Raw genomic sequence first — 27,402 nt, forward strand, 5'->3', positions numbered from 1 at the left:
GTAAACTGATGTTTGTGTAATATGTATCAATGTTTACTAATGAATGAAATATGTATTGTGTTTTATAATTGGAAATGGTATTGATTATACGTATTTCTTGATGTTGTGTAGAATGGCACCGAAACGATCAACGAAAATATCGGAAGTAGATGTGAGCCGTTTGATTGCTCAACAGTTGGAGGCGGCGATACCAGATATAGTATCGCGCATCGCCGCCAGTATCAACAACTCGACCAATCCAACCCCTCCGAGCAATCAAACGCCCATAAATAATGACGGGGAACAAAATGCTAATCCTCCAAGGCATGATAACACTATTCCGAGTAATGACGCACCGCCTAGGGTGGTCGTTACTGACAGCAATGGCCCTATACCTACGGTAGAGACAAACCGTACTGAACCAATTCGTGCATCCAGGGGATGTTCGATCAAGGATTTTATGTTGTGCAAGCCATTAGAGTTTAGCGGGTCTGAAGGACCGAATGGGTTAGTTAAATGGATAGAGAAAATAGAATCAGTGGTGAATATTAGCAACTGTCCCGAGGATTGTGTCGTTAAGTACGCCACCTGTACATTCACCGACCATGCCTTGACATGGTGGAACACCATAGTACAGACTCGAGGTCAGGCGGCGAGAAACCACATGACCTGGACGGAGCTTAAGGCTCTTGTGTTGGAACATTTCTGCCCAAAGAATGAATTGCAGAAACTGGAAAATGAGTTGTGGAATCTGGAGATGAAGGGGGCGGACCACTTGGGTTATACCAACCGGTTTAATGAACTGTCACGATTAGTACCGTGGTTGGTCACCCCGGAGACGAAGAGGGTGGAACGTTATATTTGGGGACTTACTCCAGTAGTGAGGAGTATAGTCAACGCGGGGGGACACCGGACGTATGAAAGTGCAGTGACACAAGCTGGCATTGTCACGTATGATTTCTTGCGGAGCGGATCACTAAAGGTGACAGGAGAATCCGCTTGGGGAAAACGGGGTACACATGATCATAGAATCCAGGAAAAGCAGCAAAGCAAACGAGCTAGGCCCGCTGCCCAGAGCTATGCCATGACTAGTTCGGGCGGAAGGCAAGAACCGCAGAAGGGAACGTTTCCTAAGTGCGGGAAATGTGGTTACCACCATAGTGGCGTGTGCAAAGAGGTGGTGTGCCACCGGTGTGGCAGGATTGGACACTACGCACCAAATTGTAAGACAAATCTGAACAACCTGAACCGACAACCGCAACCGATTCGTGCACAACCATTTAGGACTCAACCAGCCCGACAGCAGAACCCGCAAGGAAACCAGATGGTGACCACTAGCCGTGCTTGCTACGAATGCGGCAGCACGGATCACTTCAAAAGGAACTGCCCGAAACTGAACCAGGGAGGAAGCGGGAGACAACTCACGGGTCAGGCATCGTCGTCCAATCCGGCGCGAGGCCGAGCATTCGTGATGGGGGCGAACGAGGCACGCCAGGACCCCAGCGTAGTGACAGGTACCTTCCTCGTCTCTGATCATTACGCTTCTGTATTATTTGACACAGGCGCCGATAGAAGTTTTGTCTCCGTTAGATTCCTTTCGATAGCAAACCTTCCTATTGGCGAAACCATAGAACCTTACACCGTAGAAGTCGCTAACGGTAAAACCATGATAGTTAATCGGATAGTTCGGAATTGCCCTTTTATTCTGAGCGAACAATCCTTCCTGATTGACTTGTTACCGGTAGAATTGGGTAGTTTTGACGTGATAGTGGGAATGGATTGGTTGGCACGTAACAGGGTAGAAATAAACTGTGAAAAGAAAACCGTCAAGATCCGGGTGTCGGATGACGAGGAAGTATTAGTGCAGGGAGAAAAATCCGGCACCATGATACCATTTATATCCCACCTCAAGGTGTTGAAATATATACGTCAGGGATGTGTGGCGTATCTAGCGAGCCTGACGGCCGCTGATTCTGAGGAAAAATGGGTGGACGATATTCCCGTGGTACGCGAATTTCCACAAGTTTTTCCAGAGGAACTTCCTGGATTACCGCCAACCCGACAGGTCGAATTCAGAATCGATCTGTTACCTCAGGCTGGCCCTGTTGCTAAGGCGCCCTACCGACTTGCACCATCCGAGATGCAAGAATTATCCAACCAGTTGCAGGAATTGTTGGATAAAGGATTTATACGTCCCAGTTATTCCCCGTGGGGTGCACCTGTTTTATTCGTGAAAAAGAAGGACGTGAGCCTTAGAATGTGCATTGATTACAGGGAATTGAACAAGTTGACAATCAAAAATAGGTATCCTCTCCCCCGAATCGATGATCTGTTCGACCAACTACAAGGTGCGAGCTACTTTTCAAAAATAGATCTTAGATCGGGATACCATCAGGTTAGAATCCAGGAGGAGGATACCCCAAAAACTGCATTCCGGACTCGCTACGGCCATTACGAGTTCTTAGTTATGCCTTTTGGGCTAACAAATGCGCCAGCAGTATTCATGGATCTCATGAATCGAGTCTGTAAACCCTATCTCGACAAATTCGTCATTGTATTTATTGACGATATTTTGATATACTCGAAGAGTAAAGAAGAGCACGAGCAACACTTAAAGTTAGTTCTAGAGCTCCTGGATCAGGAGAAGTTATATGCAAAATTCTCCAAGTGTAACTTCTGGTTACAAGAGGTGCAATTCCTCGGTCACGTTATAAACCACCAAGGAATACACGTTGATCCGAGTAAGGTTGAAGCAATTAAGAATTGGCAAGCGCCTAAATCTCCAAAGGAAATTCGCCAATTCTTAGGCTTAGCTGGATACTATCGTCGATTTATAGAGAACTTTTCCAGCATCGCCCAACCTTTAACCCTCCTGACTCAAAAGGATCGGAAGTATGAATGGGGTGAAGAGCAGGAAACGGCGTTTCAAACGCTAAAACAATGATTGTGCCAAGCGCCAATCTTAAGTCTCCCCGACGGAGACGATGGTTTTGTCGTGTATTGTGACGCATCTCGGAGAGGGTTAGGATGCGTATTGATGCAAAATAGTAAGGTTATAGCCTATGCTTCTCGACAATTAAAAGTTCACGAGAAAAATTACACTACTCATGACCTGGAACTGGGAGCGGTCATCTTCGCACTTAAAATCTGGAGGCACTATCTCTACGGTACAAAGTGCACCATCTTCACTGATCATAAAAGTTTGCAACACATATTCGATCAGAAAGAACTGAATATGAGACAACGAAGATGGGTCGAATTATTAAGCGACTATGACTGTGACATCCGTTATCACCCCGGCAAGGCTAACGTTGTAGCCGATGCCTTGAGTAGGAAAGATCGAGTTAAGCCACTACGCGTGCGAGCGTTGGGAATGATAGTCCAGTCGAACCTTTCGGATTTGATTCGAGTCGCTCAACGCGAGGCGTTGAAAGGGGACCAATTGGAAAAAGAAGGACTTTTCTGTAACGAGAAGAATTTCGAACAGCGTGTGGACGAAATTCTCTATTTCAAAAATCGGATTTGGATCCCGACCCTCCATGACCTTCGTGAATTGATCATGGACGAAGCACATAAATCAAAATATTCCATACATCCGGGATCGGATAAGATGTATAAGGATGTGAAAGAGTTCTACTGGTGGCCGGGTATGAAAAAGGATATAGCCACTTACGTCGGCAAGTGTACGACGTGTGCGAGGGTTAAGGCGGAGCACCAGAAACCCTCGGGGATGTTACAACAACCGGAAATTCCTGAATGGAAGTGGGAGCAAATCACAATGGATTTCGTGACACACCTCCCTAAGACATCCCGGGGACATGATGCAATTTGGGTAATCGTGGATCGATTAACCAAATCGGCACATTTTATTCCGATTAGAAATAATTATAACACCGAGAGACTTGCGCAAATTTATATAAATGAAATAGTGTCTCGTCATGGCATCCCCATCTCGATCATCTCCGATAGGGATAGCCATTTCACCTCCAAACTTTGGCAAGCTGTCCAAGAAGCATTGGGAACACGTATTGACCTAAGCACAGCTTACCACCCTCAGACCGATGGTCAGTCTGAGAGGACCATTCAAACTTTGGAGGATTTGCTTCGTGCCTGCGTACTGGACTTTAAGGGAAACTGGGATCAACATCTCCCACTCGTTGAATTTTCCTATAATAACAGTTACCATAGCAGTATAAAGGCAGCACCTTATGAAGCATTATATGGACGAAAGTGCCGATCACCACTTTGCTGGTCTGAAGTGGGTGACTCGCAGGTCATTAGATCGGATCTGGTCCAGGAGACGACCCGCAAGATTCTTGAAATCAAGAACAACCTGAAAGCCGCGCGGGATCGGCAGAAGAGTTATGCCGATACCCGTCGAAAACCGTTGTCATTTGAGAAGGGGGAAAAGGTATATTTGAAAGTATCACCCTGGAAAGGAGTGGTCAGATTTGGAAAGGCGGGGAAGTTGGCCCCTAGATATATTGCACCATTCATTATTACTGCGAAAATCGGTCCTGTAGCATACCGATTAGAACTGCCTGATGAACTGAGTGCAGTTCACAACGTGTTTCACGTGTCGAACTTGAAACGGTGTCTGTCGGATGAGACATCGGTATTACCCTTAGAGGGTGTTCAAATAAATGATAAGCTCAACATTGTGGAGGAGCCCATAGAAATAGTAGTCGGGAAAATCAAGCAACTTAGACACAATAAGATCTCGTTGGTCAAAGTTAGATGGAATTCGCAACGAGGCCCAGAATTTACTTGGGAACGAAAGGATGAATTTCGGAAGAAATACCCCCACCTATTTCCTCAAAAGGAAGTAGTTGACGCGTAAAATTTCGAGGACGAAATTTTTATAACGGGGGGAGAATGTAACGATTCCGGCAAATCCAGGTATACCCTAGCCGGAATATACTATTTACGTGTTATTTAATACTAATTATATGAGTTATAGTACGTTTATACGAGTATATATGATTCACAGTACGAATCATACTTGATTATATAGTGAATCGTATTGGAATTACGATTAACCAATGATCGGTTATTGAAACCCGAACGGATCGGGAATTACATTATAGACGAAGTATATAATGTTTAGTGATGTTTACGAAGTATTAATGCTTCGGGATAAGTGAATTATAGCACAGAAAAAGGATTTCGATTTATTAGTGCGTCGGTACGATAAACGAAACATTTAACATCAAACCAAGCAAGAGACGATCGATCAAGCCGAAAAAGATGCGTAATTACTAATAATATGATGTTTTAATGTCATGGTTTAAGTTTTTAAAATTTTTAAGTCGGTTTTATGTAAATTTTATTTTAACCCGAAAAACAACCATTTTAGGCTCATTTTAAGCCTAATTACGAGTTTAAACGAGAAACGAACTGAACCAGATTATCCACAACATTATCCGGATTACGTAATCCAAATGTGTGGCCATGGTTTGAGATGTGGGCCCCCCCACACACCACCAATATGGCCGGCCCTTATACACACACATTACACACTTCTTTTTCTTTTTTCTAACATCAAAAACTCACAAAACTCTCTCAAACCTTCAAGTATTCATCCAAATCCATCATTTCTAACCAAGATTTGAAGGTATAAACATGTTTTTAATGCTTGATTCTTGTTTCTAATTCTATAATCTTGAGAAAAGGAGGTTTCATGTGAAAAATGGGTGAAAACCCGAGATGAAACCGATTCTCGTGTGATCAAGGGATGTATACAAGCTATACAAAGGATCTTGATCCAAGTAATTAGTTAAAAGAGTTTAGAATGAAATTTTACGGTTGAAATCTTGTAAAAATGAGTTTCCATGTGAAAGACGGGTGAAAACCCGAGATGAAACCGACTCTTGCATGATCAAGAGATGTATACAAGTTATACAAGGGATCTTGGTCCAAGAAATGAGTAAAAAGAGTCGAGAACGGATTTTTACGGTTAAAACCTTTGTTTTTATATCAAAACCGACACTATGAAAGAAATGGTTTGATTGTTGGTGTAACTTGCTTGGTATAGTGTTATTGTGCTTGTAAGTGTTGTATCTAGTGGCTAGCAAAGGCTAGAAACCCGGATCTTTGCGATCTAACGCTAGAAAACACAAGATAGTTCGGTTTTCGTGTGATTTGGTGATTTTGGACAGATTGTAATGTGCTTAGAGTTGGGTCACGAAATTTCACAGAGATGATCTACACATGAAAATAAGAGATCTGTGAATTTTTGGTAATTTTTGGATAAAAGATGAATATTTGGTGAATTTAATGCTCGGTTTTGGCCAAAAATGGTGAAAAATAGCTAAACTTGATGAAAAATTCTGAAAAATTTAGGATAAGCTTTTTATAACATATTAAAGTCACACACAAAATTTGAGCTCAGTTGGAGAAGTCTAAAGGGGGTTTTCGGTAAAACGAGTTCTAGGGCTTTCTAGCTCGGTTTTTGTGAAAATGGCTTGAAAAATGAGTTTTGGGTTCTGGAAAAATTCCAGGGAGTTATGAGGATGGCAGGGATCATCCCAAAAAAATTTGGGATTTTTCTAAAGTCTTTTGGTATTTTTGACATATTTAGTGTTTTAATAAGGTTTAAAAATAGATAAATAAATGTAAATATAAGAAAATAAATCTGGAAAATTTTTATAAAATTTCTTACTGTCAAAATAAGTTTTGTGCAAAATTTCAAGACCCGAGATTAAACGGGTAATTATTTGTGCTAAAAAGAACATAAAAAACAAATTTTTAAAGCTTAAAACGTGTAAACCGGCAAAACTCGCATAAGCGAGCTGACTGGCATATGAAAACCCTAAAAATAGACCATTTTCATAATACTAAGTAAATTAAATAAAAGTAAATCATCCGAAAATAATTCGGATGATTTGGGTAATTTTACCCGATTTTACTGTTTCCGACACCTAAATGACGGAAACGGGCCCCGCGGCCAAACGGGGTGTCCAAACCGAGCTCTAATTTCATCACTTTTACTAAAATATCAGTCAAACACCATTTATGGGTCGGGTGTGGTCAAACTCATTTTTGAAACTTAAAAACGGATAACCGTGCTAGGCACGCGAATCGAAGAAAACATAAAAATGATAATTTTGACTGTCAAACTCTAAGCAATGTCACAATCTGAGTCCTTAGAAGTGTCACGGGGTCAACATTATCCCCGGATCGAGTACAGTACTGGGTTAACAATGTCCCCAGACGTACCGATTGACATAGATTTAATTTACAGGAATTATATAGTAACGACTAGATATTATATTACAGATCCAGGCACGTAGCTGTTCATTGTATTACCCACCGACTCACAAAAAGGTGAGTTTTCACGAGCCCCTTTTTACTGAACTGTTTTAAATATTTTCCCGGGGCAGAAAACATGTCTTTATTAAAGTATTTAAGTACATACCGATCGTATGGAAACACTTGTATATTTATATATATATGTTTAATGCACAGAATATATAAATTGTTTATCGTGTGGAATTGTTCTGGGGTAACATAGTTCCCAGAGGTTATTATTGTTCTGGGGTAACATAGTTCCCAGAGGTTATTATTGTTCTGGGGTAACATAGTTCCCAGGGGTTATTATTGTTCTGGGGTAACGTAGTTCCCAGAGGTTATTATTGTTCTGGGGTAACGTAGTTCCCAGAGGTTATTATTGTTCTGGGGTAACTTAGTTCCCAGAAGATTAATGGAAATGTTCTGGGGTAACATAGTTCCCAGCATAATTACATTGCTAATAAATGGTTATTAAAATGATCTGTCAGTGTTTATTTAAATTAGTGAAACTCACCAACTATTCGTAGTTGACCCGTTTTCTTTACATGTTTTCTAGGTATGCCCAAGTTGGAATGATTGATATGTGCTTAACTATCTGTGCTACCTGTTGGAAGCTTGCTGCTCTATATTTTGTAATGAATATATTAATGTCTTATCGGTAAAATATGTGTGTAACACCTAGACAGTAACGAAACTCGCAACAATGTAATATGTTATAAATTAATGTAGTGGTATTTTCTTTATAAGCAATGCTGTTGATATCAGATGTGTCTGTTGCATCTCGTGTACGTTTCCGCTGCGGTTACGGGGTGTTACATCGATCGTAGTTAAATTCGTTGACCTTAATATTCCCTATAAGTAATAAAACATGAAATGCATAAGTTTACAAATAATCATGACACAATTAGTGTAAGTAATTAAAAAACGCATTAAATATATAACTTACTATCTCGCAAACGAACCAGCTTAACCCGAGATACGTACACAATAGGTTTACTTAACATTGCTTGAAAATTTTTTATAATATTGATATGCGTTGTGTCGTCTAAATATAGTTGTATTATGTGACCGCTGCCACATATAACATAGATTAGAAACCTCAAAAGTTGTAAATATAAACCAACAAAAGTTATAATTATTTTACAAATAATGACTTACGTTACATCATGTAGAAACACACTAAAATGATAAGTACCATACGATCGCGAACCCATGATAATTTTTCCAACAACAGCTACAACCAATATAAAAGTTCTTTATGATATGTATATAGTAAAATTAGCGTATGACAGAAGGATATATGTAAGAACTGTGAATATACGTACCGGTAATTATTTTTTCATATCTCCAATCGTGCGTAAGAGTTTTTATAGAAGGCACTAATGGGTACAAACAAAACCCTCGTAGGACATTACTTGTAAATTTAATAAGCTTAGTGTGTTCGCTAAATACAATCTTGAAATCACCGCCAAGTAGGAGATGATTTTCATGTTTTGGCCACTCTATGTATTCATAACTCTCTATTTGGAAATGATATAGTACGAACACGTTTCCCACTAAATTCATGCCACTGTAAAAGCGCATTAATGGTGCCGGTACGAATGCGGCTATATGATGTCTCTAAGAAAGAAAAATATATTAGTATCCAAAATAGAGTTTTATTGCGTGAGAGTAGATGAAAAATTATCTTAAGGCTTGGTCGAGAAAAACAACCAACAATTTGTTTTCACGAACTATAGGCAAAATGAAATCGACCCAAACAAAAGCCACGGTTATACCAAACTCCGTATTGTGTGAGTGATGAAAAGGAGTCAACAATGGAATGCGCATTCATGATCAATTAAACCCTTCAAAACAAATGTGTAATACACTAATATTAAAAAATAGTAAGGAATTTAAAAGAGTAAAACGCAAAATGTGAAGATTTCTTGCATATTTAACAATAAAACGTGCATAGACACATATAAGAAATGTAAGATATAAAATAAAAACCTTTATTGAATTTTAATAAAAGAGTTGTTTTTAGTTGTCTATATACACACACACACTAAAGTGTAGTTCATAACAAAATTTGAAACCTTTTATATTGGGACATTTATAAATGTATTTAGAATATTTCATTATATACTCTTTTAATATTTGAAATGTTGCCGCATGACTTGTTATAACTTATAACCATTTGACCAATTACATCTACTTCATTTAGAATCTAGAACTCATTGCATACTTATGTTTCAACATTTCCCCTAAATACCTTTATGTATATAAAATTTAATTATGTCTCTTACATTTTTAGAATTGATAGACAAATTTAATTGTTAATTTCCTAAAGTTAACAATACCATTCACAATTTCGCACAAGCCTCAACGTCATATTATTTACTTGTCAGTTACTTTGATTTCATTTTTATAATAATAAGTTAATATTAATACTACGTACATGCTAGTATAGAAGAAGTGTTAATGTTTATAGTTATTTTTTTTTTGTTTATGGCTGTTCATTGTTATCTTATATAGAAATTTGATGTTTTCTTTCCAAACTAAAACTTTAGACAAAACCAATCTTTTAGTGGAATATGATATTAATTTTTTCAATTGTTACAACTACGTCCAAAATATAACTATTACATGTAACATATAATATTACCGCCTACATGATACGCCTTGATTTGAATGTAATACCATCAAAAAATAAAAATGAAGTTTGTAACCAAACACAAATAGTAGTAGTAGTAGTAGTAGTAGTAGTAGTACATAGAAATGACTTTAAGTAAAACATGCATGTCATCCAAATAAAAGTACACAAAACACAAATTAGAGTTCCCTAGAATGAAAAATTAAATTAGACTGGAATAAACATCATGTCAAACACTATAACAAATGCATGATAGAAGCACACGAAACTAAAATCCAGGAGAAACTATAGTCTCGGTATAGATTGCACAATGGTTGAATTCACTACAAAAGGAAGGAAGTTTATAAGCCAGCTCATCGAACCTCAAGTCAACTTCAAGCAGTTGTCCCCACTCCGTGATCACAAGACACGAGCCACTTATTGTAATACGTGATAGAGGTTGTCAACGGAAATCTTATAGACACTCTATGACTATAAGATAACAACTTTATCCATACACCGTTATTTAACTTCCACAAACTTAGAGTACCATACTCTATAAATCCGGGACTAACAAGCATATGGAGCTCGGAATTTATATCGGCTAAAACACCAAAATTTCCAAAACCATGGACATCCGGCAAGCTTAATTCTAAAAATTCCATCGTTTTTAAGTCAAACCGAAGTATAATTTTTTACCAAAATCCCAGTGTTGGGCAACCGTGAAGTATAAACCATCACCACATAAAGTTCCCGACAACCAATTGAAGGTTTCATGATGGTACGTGCGTTGTTTCAGAAAGCGTACAGTCCTCCATGAGCTTAATCGCATTGAATAGACATATATGGCCAAAGTACCCCGTCTACGTTTTACGTGTACGATGTTGTAATCGAATGAAGAGTTAACACAAAATCCGATTGCATCGCTGTTATATTTGTAGAACCCTTGTTTATTCGAGTTTGACCACTTTTTGAAGAAAGTTGTCAATGGATTCCAAACAATCAACTCCTACATATTTATTAAGCAAACACATAGCATGCAATCTAAACTTGATAAAAATAAAAATTTTTATGGCCTAGCATTAAACGGGATGCTAATGTTGGTGGCCAAGAAATAGTTCGCGACTTTAAAATTCAACGAGAGAACCTTGCACGATCGTGGACCTGCCTCGAGAATTTTCTAATCCGCTGATGCCCGCATGTAATCACATTGAGCCTTTAGAAACATCGGTGTTGATATGAAGGCTAACAATTCCTTACAAACGGCCTTGCATTGGGCTATAGCATTTGGAGGGAGTTTTGCAATAATCTCCAGCATTAATACCATAATCGGAAGGTACGATATAGTCATTTTGATCTAAACAATGTAGTTTGGAAAAAAGACAAACCATGTTTAGTTTAACATGTATAATTTATTAAATTAAAGATAACAAAATATATTTAGTAATTATAAAAACCAAAGAGAGTTTTCTTGCATATATAAAATATATAAAAATGGTCGTTTCTGACTATATAAATAAAACTGAATTGCCTAATTTACGAGTTCATATTAGCGAATACTACCAATTTAATATATGGATGTATGAAACACAATTAGTCATATATGTGTAAATAATGAAAAATACCTTAGTCATATGAATATTTTACGGTTTTAGATTAGGAGGCGCCAACTAAATCATAAAATATAATTCAAGTAATTGGGCTATTTTTATACTTCTAACCGATAAAAGAACGACAAAACTTTTAATCGGAGGGTTAATATATACACAAACACAAATATATATAAACATACACACAAATATATGGTAGCATTGGAGTGTGTCACAGAGACATCAAGCCTCAAAATTTACTGGTTGGCCTTTTGATATATGTACATTCTATAATTTGTACACAAGATATAACAGTGATGATTTAAGGCACCGTTTGTTTAATGTTTAGTTTGATATTAATGAACAAAGATAGTTTATTGAAGAGTCTTGTGTTTCTGGTTAACAGGTAAACCCACACACACATCAAGTCAAGCTATGTGATTTTGGAAGTGCTAAAGTTTTGGTTAGTATGAGTGTTTGTTAAATATCTACTTGTTTTATGCTTGATATGTGTTGCATTGTTTTACTTTACATTTGGCATTTTTTAAGGTAAAAGAAGAGTCGAACATATTCTTTTTATTTATAAGTAAGAAATCGAAAGAAATTAGAAGGTATCATAAATAAATGGTATGAGAATATATGTCTCACAAATAGAGAAAAAAAATATTATGAACTTTTGTATTTTCAAAATAAAATTAATGAGATAAAGATTAGGTTTTTTTATTCATACGTCTTATTAAAATGAGAAACCGTATTATGAACCATTAGTCATTTTAATTTAGTACGTAATATGTTTAGTTAATTAACAATAATATATTATCAGTGATTTTTAATTTCTAGGTCTTTGAAATTCAAATTAAAATTAAAATATAAACATAAATTTGTAATGTTATTTAAATTGAAAAACATTCAAGTTTCTTAAAAAACAAACGATCCAGCCTACAAATACTCTTCCTTTTTCCCAAAATACTTTAATCTTCTTCTACAAATAGTTCATAATATTTGATTCCCTAAAAAACAGGCGATAAATAATCCTTTAATTGGCGTCTTGGCCACCACTCAATCGGCTCAAACACCTTCAACCATGGTGAAATCCCTAATTTGATTCCTTTCTAGGTATGATTTCTTTTTAATTTTCTAGATTGTTTTGATTTGGGGGTTAGATTGTAGAAATTGGCTTATGTTTGTGTTAGAGGTTAGATTGTATCTTATGTCAATGAATAAAGAAGTGTGATTAAATTCAGTAATTAGGCTTTGGTAGTAGGTTTATTGCGATGGATGTTTTAGATTGGGATGACAATGGGCCGGGTTTGGGACGGGTTTAGGTATTCCCAAACCCGTAGCCAATTAATAAAGCTCGTCCCAAACCCATTAGGTTATTATCGGGTAATTACCACTCGGGTTTCGGGTATCCCGTTAGTTTATTAAAATACCCGTCGGGTATACCCGCCCAAAACCCGTCAAGTTTCTATCGAGTTTTGACAAAATAACTATTTAATCAAAATTCCACTAAAGAAAAAGAAAATCAATAAAAGAGTAGCATTTTTGAAAAACACAGAGGTATATATTAAATGGCTGTAGTTCTAGATTATCTCGTACATCAACAGTGGGTGTAGTTTTTTATTAGGTTTCAATAGTGATTGCTTCAAAAGTTTCAGCACACATATATCACCAATGTGGCCGTGTAATATAAGTTTTTTTACACATATACAATAAATAAATTAAAACATGTTATGTCGGGTATATCGGGTAACCTTTGTTTTCTTGAAATGATTGGATAGGTAGACATAAAAGTATTTATAATAATTAATTTAATTATTAAACAGGTTTAGCCTCGATTGAGTTGAAACCTTATAGGGGTAGTGGTTTTGTTGCGGTTGAGATTTTTTAACGCCTCGAGCTAGAAGCGTTGTGGAAATCTCGTTGGAGGAAGCCCATCTACTTGGTATTTTCTACTTTCTATATAATTTTTTTGGTGGATTTATTTTTTAAAAATCAGCTATTTAATTATATTATTGAAATATTTTTAGGTAACAACTATATTGAATCAGACAATTGCTACTCAGTTTGGTTCAAGCGGGTGACGATATTGCAGATTGTGTTTTGGAAAATTTAGGGGCCGACCCTAGTAATTTTTGCACTTAGGTAAGCCTAATGTTGTTATTTTGTTAATTATATTTATTAATATGTTATTATTATTTATTAGGGTTAACTATACATGCATTATATTAATATACTGACATGTAAATTACATAGCTTTTTGTTTCCTAAAGCTGGAATTAAATGAAAATCACATACATCACTTTATATAAGTTCTAGTTCTAGCACCTTAGATTCCCTTTTAATATCTTTAAAAAGTTGTCTTGATGTTTTCATTAGCATGTAAATGTAAGGTTTTTCATTATTTAAGTTAAAAGTGATATTAAAATACTTTTAGATGTATCAATAATCTTTGTAGTGTACACTTCCTACGCGTGCAAGCTACAAAGTTGATATGTCAATATGTCTAACTGATATATATCATATATGTAAGCTCACAAGTTTAGCATTTTATTATTTGGTTATGAAATGAATCTTATAAAAAGGATTATTTATAATTAATTTTAAATAGATTTGACTTCGTCATGCATGGGTACGTTTATTTATTTAACATGTCAGTATATTAAATGACCCAACATTAATAGTTAATTTTATATGCAGATTTTAAGAGACTTAAACATGCTTTCTGGATATTGTTACTTGACCAGAGGAGAACACCATTTCTAAGAGCAGCAGGGTGTCACGTATCAAACCATACTGGTAAGCTTGTTTGAAAAAAATACTACTTTTGTTATTATAGTATGTCTATTTTATATTGTCTGAAGATTACATTTCGTTTGCAAAAAGGTTACATTAAATATCAAATAACTACACTTTAATAAAAACATCTAATAAACAATCTATCAAACAGAGTGAAACACATAAACATATATAACTATAAAGATTAAACATATAAATCAAAATAATGTGGCTTATTTTTTAAAATGTATATAGAAAGTAGGACCAATTATAAAACAAATAAAGCACATACCTTTTAATGTTTTTTTGAGAATAGATGCAAAATTCTTCAACCTTTCACGGAGAACTTAAATAATCTGAGAATGTAAAAAATGTTTTATGTCCAAAAATGATTTTAGGGGATTAAACCAAAGAATTCAATCACGATAAAAAAGTTACACAAAACCATAAAAGTATACATTGCATACCTATCAAGAGAAAAAACTTATTGAAATTGAAGTGATAATTCAACAACTGGTAGAAGACGGATAAAAATGAGGTTAGACTAAGAAACCATAACTCCCACCTAAAAACAAGGTACCCATGTTTGTGTTCAAATAACTATTTTTGATAATTATATATTTATATTTTATTTTTTATATTGTTAAAATTCAATTATGAAATAAGAAATACAAGATTTTTATTTACAGATTTTCATAAATCTATTAAGTTATATATATATATATATAAAAGAATTGGTTTTAGTAAAGTATGTTTAATTTAAAACATAAGTTACAAATAATCTTTAAAGTTGACATATTTTGTAATTAATAACTACCATTCATTCATACCTGCTTAAAACCCGGATATTAAGTTATAAAATGCTTGGTACAAACAATGGTCATGTTTTATTCAATTTATCAAATAAAGTTACAATATTGGTCCCTAATCTTTATAAAACTTTTGTTAATTTAAAGAAGAATTATCAACTTTGCCCCTTTCTTATTAAACCTCATTTGACAAATTTATTTACTTTTTGATTTTCTTATGTATTTTAAGTTTATGATGCTATATAAAAAAGTGAACAGTTTATTATGCTATATAAAAAAGTGAACATGCCATTGCGAATAGCTCATTTTTGTAGACCTTTTGATAAAAGAAAATTTCAAAACCAATAAGTGGATTATAATGTACAAGTCAATGAAGCCTTAAAATACAAGTCAAATATGCCATTATAGATCTATGAAATGTTTATAAACATGAAGATACCCACAATGTGTAATATTAATTGGTGTATAAGATGTAATTTGAGTTTTTTTAGGGGGGGCTTGTTTTGTAATTTCAAATTTATTAAACTAACACGACGTATTTTAGTATTCCTCAAATATGCAATTAAAAAACCAGTCCTTCTATACAACAACTCAAATTACAAACCTGGTGTGTCAAGTTATTAATTATCTCATTATTAACCCTTTAAAATAATAAACCTGCATAACAAGTGTAAATGGGTTTCAGTTTTTCCTATATTTTAGAGCATGTTATTTAAACACGTACAGATTCTAGGTACTTTGTATATTTTTTCAATTAAATATGCTATTACAAAACTTACAAAATACTTATTTATCCGATCTTAGAATTATGTTCTTCCTGGGCATTATAATCAAGATAAATATATTTTTTAATGACAAAACCAACTTCATTACCAAGCACAATCAAAGTACATAAGTGTCTCAAGAAGGTGTCAACAACAAAAAAAACAATAAAGCACTTATATCATTAGCTCTTAAATAGAAAGGATAAACCAAACATAACATTATAAGCTTGTTAAAAAAAGTAAGGACACAAAGCAAGGAATAAGATTATATTAGATGAAATCTATTCCGCTTCTGAACACAGACTCGTGGTATCTTGATCTTAAAGTTTGTCTTTGGGCTAGAATTAGATGTAGCACGTAACTTTGTTGATCCTCATTTTCATCAGAACTGCTAACCTCAATAACTTCATCCCACTTCCATTCTTCAAGATTTTTTAACCTTTTTGTCTTCATTGCAAACTTATGATCCTTAGTAGCAAATTCACGATCTTTAAAAAAAAGTAGATGGTTAATTAAGAAAATAGGTAAAACATATGGAAGTTGTATTAACTCGTCACTAAATTCACATTAAAGTTGCGATTTGTAGGGACTAAATTCAGACCCATATGAAATGATCTCAACACTATCAGAATCATCCTACAAAGGGTGAAAATTTAGTACTTGCATATATATCAAAAGGATACATGAAGCATAAGAAAATTTTAAAAATAAAATTAATGAAATAAGTTACCTTATCAGATTGAAGATTATGCTTGTCTTCAAGCTGGTAGTTGGTGTAATGTAAAGAATCATCTTTCAACTTATCATGTTTGATGATTTTAGTCGGATGATCCATGAGGCTAAATGAGAAAGGAAAGTTTGTGTAATTTGAACAGTTAGTGCTTAATCTCTTTATATAGAGGGTTAAATTTGAAAAAACTGCATTACCCCACTTTCTGGTTAATCGTATAGGAGCAGTTAAATGTGAAATGAAAATTTCAAATTTCCTATCTCAAGAATATTTATTTGTTTCCCACTGAGATATTTAATGATATAATAATTAACTATAAAACTTATGAGATATGTATATTATGTTAATATATTTTTTATTCCTTTATAAAAATATAAGATATGTAGACATGCCATTATAAAACAATTTATTAACTTTCATTGTTTGCTTTTTGATTATCCATGCAGCTTAATTCTGTTATATTGCTAGGCGGTTTGAGACGGTTGTGAATGTTCTCGTTCGACTAATCGCTTCTAAACAATTTTCTCAACCTAATATTTATCTAATGGCATATATGGATTATGAGGTATGTGCAATTGTTTTCATGTATGGTATTAGATGTGGTTAGTTTTGCTATGAATATGCAAAACGAGTTTTATCTAATGGCATAAATCCCATTTAAAACCCGGTTTTTGGTTGTCTATAACAAACTTGTGAAAACCGCTAACCCGTCCCATATAACCTGTTTCAAAACCCGGACAGATTATAAAGAAAGTGTTAGATTGATATTAATAGTTTTTTTTGTATTTATTGATGGGTGGATAATTTTTGTGATTTGATAATTGAATAAAAGTTTTAATAAGTTTTATTTTATTGTGTACGCCATGTATAATATTAATTGGTGTATAAAATGTAATTTGAGTTTTTTTAGGGGGGACTTGTTTTGTAATTTCAAGTTTAATAGGTTTATTTATTGTTGTATATTCAAGTTGTACCTCCATGCTTCATTAACTTGTACGTTTTAAAAAACACATCGGTTTTGAGAGTTTTTTATATTCAAACGTTGACAAAAATAACAACATTGCAATGGACCAATGGTATGTTTGATTTTTATAGAAATCATAATATACTTGAAGATACAAAGAAAATTGTAAGAAAAATAGATTTGAGGAAGATGTGGTAAAAGATGATGGGCTTGAAATGTAAATATTGGTTAAATTTACAAAAGTTTTAATAAGTTTTATTTTATTGTGTACGCCATGTATAATATTAATATGTGTAAAAAATGTAATTTGAGTTTTTTATATTGAAACGTTGACAAAAATAAGAACATTGTAATGGTATGTTTGATTTTTATAGAAATCATAATATACTTGAAGATACAAAGAACATTGTAAGAAAAATAGATTTGAGGAAGATGTGGTAAAAGATGATGGGCTTGAAATGTAAATGTTGGTTAAATTTACAAAAAAATAACCAAAGATAAAGGGTAATTAATGTAAATATATTCATACGAATCTTTTGTTTTGTAGTATTGATTCATGAAAGACAAATATAACCCTTAAATTTCAAAATTTGATGCTATAGAAGTTGTACTTAAATCAACAAGTTAGGTACCTCTTAAAATTTAAGAGGTCCTTGACTAGTGCTTTATATATAGTAGAGATTATTTATCTTGAAAAATATTTTTAGTCATTTATCTTTATTAAATTGTCAAATTTGGACCGAAATTTTGGGGATGTTACATCCTTCCCACCTTGAAATGAATCTCGTCATCGAGATTCATTGTCTAATGTGTGAGTGGTTCTTACCTTTCAGTTGATGATTTGATTCTGTCTAATTTGATTCTTTTTGTTACAATCTGAATGCAGAATGACTGAGGTTTTTGGTTTTGTTGTTAACTTACATTCTTAAATGATGCACTCAGTTAATAGTTCATAATATCATTAGTAAATATAAATTGATCAAGCAAAGTGATCAGTTGTGTTTAACTATTTACCTTACCATTTTGTATTCTAAACATTTACTGACGTTAACTACATTGTTGTTTAGATTCAGTCTGTCGAATCTATTCCATCTTTGATCCTGCTCATTAATGTTTTTTTTGTATTATGACAATAACTTTGTACTAATTACATTTTTTATACTTAGCAATTGTATTTCTTAAATATTCTCGAATTCTGTTTCTTTGACTTTTTTATCAACCCTTGTTGGTAGATAATATAATATTATATCAGTTGGGTTCCTTGAATGTCTTGTGGTTGATCAAAAATTCCTTTCGATAATATATTGTTCTTGTATATATGATAATTTCTGATGTTTGATGTATCATCCTTCTAGATGATAAGTTAAATGTGTTTTTAATTCGAAGTCCTGAAAAAACTTTTCAATGTTTGGACGTCTGATTATCCTTTAGATGTAATGAATATATGCATTATTGTGTATTAACATGATCTGTATGCGAATATTTCATTTATAACATAGGGAATTAAATACCCTTCTTTGGTTTACAAAACTTCTCATTTGAAAAACGAGTTATAATTAATGTACAAAATTTAACTAACTATCTGACATTCCTTTGATATGATATTGTTGGTTCTAGTCCTTGATTGTTGTAAGATGTCTCTCATATATTAATATTGACTAGTTTTCCTTTTCAGGCAGCCAGTCTTAAAGTGACCCGTTTTTCCACATATAAAACATACTCCTAACTTCTTTCGGAATTCTCCTATTGAGTGTCCTACTCTCTTGTAGTATGCATAATTATTTGTATTTTCTAGTCGACATTTTAAAGTATGTTTTCTTCTACAAGTCTTACAGGCTGACTTGGGAGTATTTTCTTCTTTTTCTGACTTCTCAAAATCTTTTGTATTCTTGATTTCTTTGTCTTTCTTCTTTTCTTCTTCTTGATTTTTTATCACACTGTTAATTAAGTAACTAGCCAATTCCATAGCCAAATCAACAGTTTGTGGCATATTAGATCGTATCATGTCTCTTATTTCTCTTGATAACCCATATATATAACGAGTTACTTTATTATATTCTAGAGTTACTAGATGTGGAATCAGTCAGCAGTATTCTATGAATATAGTGTTATATTCCTTAAGATTTATACCAACAACTTTGTGATTCCATAACTGAGTTTGTGTCACACCCTCAATTTTCGACTAACGGGGTTTTACCGTGAGGCTCGTGACATACCATGATTTAGCCATGTGTCATAACGAACAACCAATTTATATTGAAAAATATTTAAATATTATTGCTCATCATAAATGAGATAAGTACATCTACAATAAAGTTTTTACATTTGCGTAAGCGTATAATTTATGAAAACACTTAAAAACCCAGAGTGCGTGTTAAGACGCCCAGTCATAACATTTCATTAAAGACTCCCAGCATAATTCGACGCTTAGTGGGATCATGCATCCTAGACTCATTTCAACTTCGCACGTGCACCTTAAACACCATGGAAGACATGCTAAAACGGGTCAACACAACGGTTGGTAAGTTCACAGGTTTGAGTTTAAAAACAGGTTTGTCAAACAAACCATTAAGTAGTAAACATTGTGAATGTTTAAGTATGGATAATGTATGCATTAGTAATAACGCTAGTTAATTAGGCTAGTAATCATGTTACATTAGTGTAAGTTCCATTGTGACCGAGGCTGACTTGTTAGTTTGTTTGCCACCCCCGAGGGCGTCAAACCCAGAAGTACTACATTTCATTACCCAGCCAATGTACAATTGTTAATGGTCCAATGTGTATGGGGAACTTCAGTTTGAGTTTACTATGTACACATGAGGTATTAAAAAGTCTACATCTATCCAAAAAGTTTGTATGTTGCATGCTTTCTCCCCCAAAGGAGAAAGTAAAAAGAGGGACAATGAAACTCACCTTGAGCGGTTCAAATGAAAGTCAACTGCTTAAGTCAAAGTTGTTCTAGTGCCTAAATCATACAAGCACTATAAGTATTTGCTAAGCGATTCCTAGAATCCTTAGTATCCAAACAATTTCATTGTTTATTAGAAGTTTGACTCTTTGTTGACTTTGACCAAAGTTCAACTTTTTTTGTTTGACTTTGACCAAAGTTTGACTTTTCGTTGAATTTTGACCAAAAGGTCCAAGTTGTTGACCGTTGACTAAAAAGTCCAAGTCTCGATGACCGAAGACTAAAATTTGGGTTTTGTTGACTGTTGACCAAAGTATTGATCATTGACTCAAAATATTGACCGACGGCCCGTTGGTGACTTTTGACCAAGTATCTAGACTTAAAATAATTGTATGACATTCCTAGTCACAACTTAACAACAAATCATGTAATGTGCACTAAGCCACTTTTCATGCAATCCTATGACTAATTCCCACATTTACCAATTTCAATTTTTTGCAAGTAAGCTAAACGTTTAGTCAAATAGTTTCAAGTTGACCAATAAAGTCAAAATCCAATTTACTACAACAATCCTAGCACAAACTACAATTATCTTTACAAACTATTTGTTGATCAATCTAAATAAGTTTTAATTCATCAAAAATGATTTTTCCAACCAACCAAAACATGTAAATAAATTACCAAATAATTCACGCATATACTTTCAAGTATTAGGTACAACATACATTTTTCTTATAATTTTTCAATGCTCACAGACATATAGAAATTCATACTCTACAGCAACCTATTTTCAGTCTCTTTATTAACACAACAGAATACAAATATTTTCCAAAAATTCCACATGTGTCCAAAATGTCCAACTTGTTGACCGTTGACTAAAAAGTCCAAGTCTCGATGACCGAAGACTAAAATTTGTGTTTTGCTTAACGTTAACCAACGTATTGACCGTTGACCAAACTGTTGACCTTTAACTCAAAATATTGACCGACGTCCTGTTGGTGACTTTTGACCAAGTATCTAGACTTAGAATAATTATATAACATTCCTAGTCACAACTTAACAACAAATAATGTATTGTGCACTTAGCCACTTTTCATGCAATCCTATAACTAGTTTCCACATTTACCAATTTCAATTTTTCGCAAGTAAGACTAAATCTTTACTCAAATAGTTCCAAGTGGACCAATAAATTCAAAATCCAATTTACTACAACAATCCTAGCACAAACTACAATTATCTTTACAATCCGTTTGCTGATCAATCTAAATAAGTTGTAATTCATCAAAAGTTATTTTTCCAACCAACCAAAACATATAAATAAATTACCAAATAATTCACACATATACTTTAGGTACAACATATATTTTTCTTATAATTTTTCAATACTCACAAACATACAGAAAATTCATACTCTACAGCAACCTATTTTCAGTCTATTTATTAACACAACAGAATACAAATGTTTTCCAAACATTCCATATGTGTCCAATTGAAGCAAGACCAATTGTATTGGATTCATACTTCAATTTATGACATACCAACAGTGGAATCACATCACTATATAGTTTCAAACACAAGTTATACAATTTACAACACAGCTCAGAAAAATATTTTTCAATTAGGATGCAACCTGATTTTGTAATTTAATAAAAACTAGTCAAACAAAGTCCAAAAATTATAACTTCTGACTTTTTGAAAACTAGACTCAAATTAATTCACCGTAGTGTCAAAAATTAATCAAAAATGTCATCGTATCAACAAGTTATACAACAAGCAATCTAGATCACAAAATCTGTCAGCAAGCATATCCATACCAAAACTTACAAAAATCATGATTTTTATATCCTTACAATCATAAATCACCAAGAAACCATTTTATATGATCAAAACTCATGCTTTACAATATTTTACCAAATTTATAACATAACATTTATATACAAAAGGTTTCCATCTTTTATTTTATAACAAGACACAAAACTTCTTTTAAACAATCAAACTTGATCATACTTTATTTATTTGTATGATCCAATCATTTGGATACCAATACCATAAATAAAAATCAAAAACATGAATAAAAGCATGTATTAATCATGTTTACCTATTGCTTGATCCAAAATCCAATACTCTTGCTTCCAAATTCACTAAAATACTTAAGATCTTTGAGAGAGTTTTTAGAAAATGAAAGTGCATGTGTGTGTGGGTAAAGTGGATGCCAAAGAGGGGTAAAGAAAGAGTAATAACCTCCATTATTATTAACATATCATTAAGTCCTTATTAATTAAATCCAACTTTAGATAATTTTATTTTATTTTATATGTGACTTGTTACATCTTTTAAAACATTTTCTAAGTAATTGTTTAGTTTAAAGTTTAATAGTTCATCTAACTAATTATCATGTAACACATCATATGTTGTATCATTTTAATTACCCAACTTTCTTACAATACCATATAAGCATATAACAACTAGTCATGTAAGATGTTAAGCATGTAACACATTATACTTATTATATAAGATACAAGTAGCATATCATGTTTATTATACCATGTGTGACGAGTATATTATTCTAGTTACAAATAACTATTTATTCTTGTTTAGGCCACCAACGACACGACTAACTCAAAAATATGCATACATGACACTACAAGCATGGGAGTTCATTACTTAGTTAACAGAACTAATTGAGTTTACTGACACAGTCAACAGGATTTTACTAGGTTTAGTAAACGGAGTTAACCTGAAAATGCCGGGTGTCACATCATCCCCTTGTTGAAAGAATTTTCATCCCGAAAATTGATATGCTACTAAGTACACCAGTCGAATTTCGTCTATATGCTTGGTCTTAGTAAATTCAATATACTTCATGTCTATATGTTTGTTCACTTGACATTCAGTACGTCAGTAGACTTTCAGTGTATATGTTTGTGCCATAAATATTTGGGTAATGTTACTCGTATTTAAGAAAAATTTTCCATTTGTCACATCATCCCCTTGTTGTAAGAAATTTCATACTCGAAATTTTAGTTATGATATACGGAAACTATAACCATAGTTTCTTGATAGTGAAAGCGTCTGAACGCTTGACAGTATAAGTAAATAGGAAGTGCTAAGATTAACAATTTTAATGTTATTGGGAACCAAACGAGATTCAAGTATTCACTTGATTATAGATATTAAGATATAATAAACCGAGAGGTTTTTCATACGAATATCCGATCAATGTTTGTAAAAGTTGATGCCTTCAACTACGACTTTTTAAGAGTTTAGGGAAACCATTTTAATATAAACATCCATTTGTAAAGAAATGGCAAAATTTCAAAAGTAGTAAATGAGTTGAGTCTCAATAGTTCAATCTCATTTCCAGATAAGCTTAGTAATAGGTACGGCTACCATTGCGGAAGTGATACAAATGTTAAGGATTTACCGAATAAGGCTTCTATAGCTCAAGGAGATGGTGGTTCATAAAGATGAATATGTATATAAGAGTTTCATTTACCGATCAAGTCAAGCTATCGAGCGAATAATAATAATACGTCTCGTTTCTTATTTTGGTTCATATGGTAATTTGAGTTCATGGAACTCAATAATGAGGAAGCTTGTAATAGGTTACAACATCCCGAAGATGTTGTTTGTAAGATTCGGATCACTATTATGCTGATTAGCCAAGGTTGAGTTTCCTCTATTTCACACAAGGAATCATTAAGAAAATATACTACGTGCCCAATTGAACTATGATTTAGAAGTCCTTTGACTTTTGCTTAAACTATGGCAGCTAGCGCTCTTTTAATCAGGGAGGTATGGTTTATCGGATTGGATCGTTACTCAATATAGTTAAGGTAGTAAAGTTTCGTGAAACGATTGTGTTCAATATAAATTTTGATGTTGATGGCGTGGGCACGAAGGACAGGCGTCCCGAAACAAAGTGATGATGAAACTGCTCGTACCAGAATTCCCGTCAAAGTAATTTGGATAAAGTCAAAATTTCTCTACTTCTAAGATCACGTGATTTGGAGATACCAAAGGAGTTACTTTAAGAGATCGAAGTGAAAGAAAAAAAATCCAAGGTGAGTGTCAAATACATTCGTTGATAATTGATGCTTTATCAAGGTTCAAAAACGGGACGAGCTCTTCCACTCCTAAACAATGGTGTTAACCTTCCGAAAGGGATAAAATGTCATTTGAATCAAACAAGTTGGTGTTATAATCATTTTAACTGAAGGAAGTCCAAAATTAGGTATCGTTTTGAATATTCGGGAAATATCAAAGACTTGCCATATTAGAAATTGATAGGAATGGTCAAAGGTTCGTTTCTTTCCTCTTTATTGTTAATACCCATGATTACAGAGGATTGTGCATTTCCAGTCAAACGAATTATGATTACCCTAAATGGTGTTGCATCTAATAGGAGTTGAGGATAAATTAATAATGGAGATCATGGAAATTAGCTCCAAGCTTCAATGAGGTTTACTTATTGTTTGAAACAAGTCAGACGTCTTCTGATGTTTGTATTTGTCTGGCCTCAAGGGACATGATATGGTTTTAGCCTAAGAGTTTTTCGCTATCACTGATAATGACAGACGTGGTTCAACGTTGACGACGTTTAACCAAATGCAGAATGCATATCCAATGGGTTATTTAATTGAGACTGGCCTTAACTAGTTCCAGGTATCGAAAGAAAAGACGTCATCAATTAGCTCGGTCAGCAGGTTTAGTCATTAGGTCGGATGGGCATCTAATATCTTATGTAGGAATACTAATCATCAGTCACAATGAAACGATTTCTCCTGCCCTCCGCTCTAGCGGTCATTGTGATTAAAGTCCAACATCGAACAAAGCATATTTAGAAAATATATCTTCTAACGTGAGCGGATCGTTTCTAGGTCGTAAGGTAGCTCTTGTCTCCACCACTTTGGTGCGAATACCGTTTCTGGTTAAAGCGAATATAACTATGCTCAAGTAGGAAAGTCGGTTAGTGATGTCCCCAACATCAACATACCGTTAGCGTTTATATATAGGGTGTACCGCAGCTAACTCACCACACTAATAGGACATCTTCGATGGTTCTCATTACCAATCCTAAACAAACTGTATCTTCCTAGTGTCAAATGTAACTGGTAAATTTCTCTTCTCCACTTTAGGCAAAAAAAAAAGATGAGTATAGGTTTTCCATCTAAGATAGATCAATATGAATCCATATGAATAATTGGATGGTCGGTTACTCGTCGTTCCTTGTGAGTTACGGATCTGAGGAGGGTTTTGATGATGAATGGTCTTACGCCAACTGACATGACTTATTCACGTTAACTATCTAGTCCTCAGTCGGGCGGTATAAGGTACTTCAGGAATAGAAATACGTTGTTGCTTAGACTTTATTCCTATGGACAAATATAAGTCATAATGAGGACATGGTTATTTGGTTTTCATTCAAATTTAGGCTTGTCACAGACTATTGGAGGTTGATCGTCTAATGGATAGTATGTCCATCACTTTGTTGTTTGTTTACTATAAGAAAAGTTCAACATTATGTCTCTTCAAGGTCATACTCGTTGTTCTATTGAAGTTTAGGTTTGGTATTTATCACTTTGTTATGTGTGTGCAAATTGATGGCATTAGCGGGTTCGATCTTGTACTGAAGAAAAATGGGAAGAAATCAATTTAGTTTCCTTCACAAGGGCATTCAATAAAACTTAGACTATTCGGGGTTTGACTCAAACTAGGGCGAGTCACTGCTGGAGGTTTGTATCAAAAACATGTTCGTTGTTACTATAGGCACATAAGATGAGTTACACCATCAGCCTTCACATACGATCAAGGCGTTACTTCAGACGATTAAGAATCATTTCTCCGAGGCCAAAAACATTCTAGGAAAAGTTGCATAGGGAATTCCCCAATCCTTAGGGAGGTGTATATAGATCTACGGGTCGAGAGGAAGATTCAACGCTTTATGAAAGGTTACATAACTAAATTACCGATTTCCATGAGGGTTGAGGTAGGACCATACTAGTAGCTAGTTCACGGGGTCAAGATGAGGAGAATTAAAATTGTTTTCGAAAATTTCAGCCAAAGAGGGGTGTTAAAGAAGTTATTTCTCAAAGAGTTTTGTTAGAGGGTTACGGTTCCATCTGTGCATAAGGTATTCCAAGTCATCACATTCTAGTGGAGGTTCGATGGTTTAAATTATGTTTTCCAATGTCTTTGAGAAAATGAGATTATCTTATGGAATGGTCTTATTGTAGAGTTTGTGATGGTCGGAAAAAAAAAGTTCAAGCTAAAATGGGAGTTAACAATTGATCAGGGTAAGTATATCAACAGGAACTTTTAGCTAGGTCGCATAAACATGGTGTTGGTTTACAAGAGGTTCTTAAAACTTCGCATATACAATAGGGTTAGAGTTCTTGCCACGAAACGCTAGAGAGGTTTTGAATTCAGATTATTTTCATAACAAGGTTTGGAAAAGATATATTAAGCTTGCCAAAATAACTTGCATATTGGTAACTAAAACATCAAATTTTATCAGGATCCATCTTCAATCGGCTAGTTGCTTCTACCAGTTATAGAACATACTATACAATTTCTACTAGTGTTGGACGAGTTATGAGAGCTTCCAGTAATGGTGGAAACTTTGGTTTGAGATTCACGGACTATGACCACACGATAGGATTCATCAGGATTCACATGCACCATAAATTATTATTAAGTGTGCACCCAAAATGATAATTCGGTTTACATGATCAGCCCAATTCCTTCCACCATGCATCAAGTTGTCCCTTAGTTTGGATTGCCGAGTACAAAGTGATACTAATCATGAAAAGGTGAGCAAAAAGACTTTTTATTGATCGTACATAGATTAGTTCAGAGTTTCACCCAAAACTTTGGTTGGGAATAGATATCCGAGTATTCACTCGAGTCGAACACACTAAGAGTTCAGCTTTACAGATGGCAGAAGAATACATGTTCGTAAAGAAAACAAGCAATCG

Source organism: Bidens hawaiensis, unplaced genomic scaffold (assembly GCF_021521415.1).
Source record: "Bidens hawaiensis isolate Kalapana, Puna unplaced genomic scaffold, B.hawaiensis_p1.1 tig00028295_1, whole genome shotgun sequence".
In the NCBI taxonomy this organism is placed as follows: Eukaryota; Viridiplantae; Streptophyta; class Magnoliopsida; order Asterales; family Asteraceae; genus Bidens; species Bidens hawaiensis.